The sequence below is a fragment of the Empidonax traillii genome, unplaced genomic scaffold, assembly GCF_003031625.1.
Source record: "Empidonax traillii isolate 1590-97213 ecotype Southwest subspecies unplaced genomic scaffold, ASM303162v1 scaffold499:size456302, whole genome shotgun sequence".
NCBI lineage: Eukaryota > Metazoa > Chordata > Aves > Passeriformes > Tyrannidae > Empidonax > Empidonax traillii.
Genome location: NW_020955692.1, coordinates 409,518 through 409,908, shown reverse-complemented (window position 1 = coordinate 409,908; position 391 = coordinate 409,518).

Genomic DNA, 391 nt, shown 5'->3' with positions numbered 1-391 from the left:
TTGCACTGAATATCCTGTTTCCAATTTCATTAGTTTTTGGGTCTACCAGCAGATTTGCCTGTGAAAAAAAAAAAGTGTTGCCGTTGCTGCTCGTGAAAATTTATCAGCTCACACCCATATTGGCCAGTCTTACTTTTGCTATTTTAAACTGGGACAAGAGGGATTCTTTCATGTGGTTTTTGCCCTGACTCCTGGCCAGTGGGGCAGCTGCTGGCTGCCCAGGGGACTTATTTCTGGGGTAAAATTCAGTTACCTGCACTCCCTGTTCCCAGTCTGCTGGTTTTCCCTGTCGCTGAGTGTTCTGGCTCCCCAAGTACAGGCAGGGTATCTTTGAGGAAAGGCTGTTATCTGTCAGTATTCTGTTGGTGCTGCCTGGGAGCTGGGCTTGGTG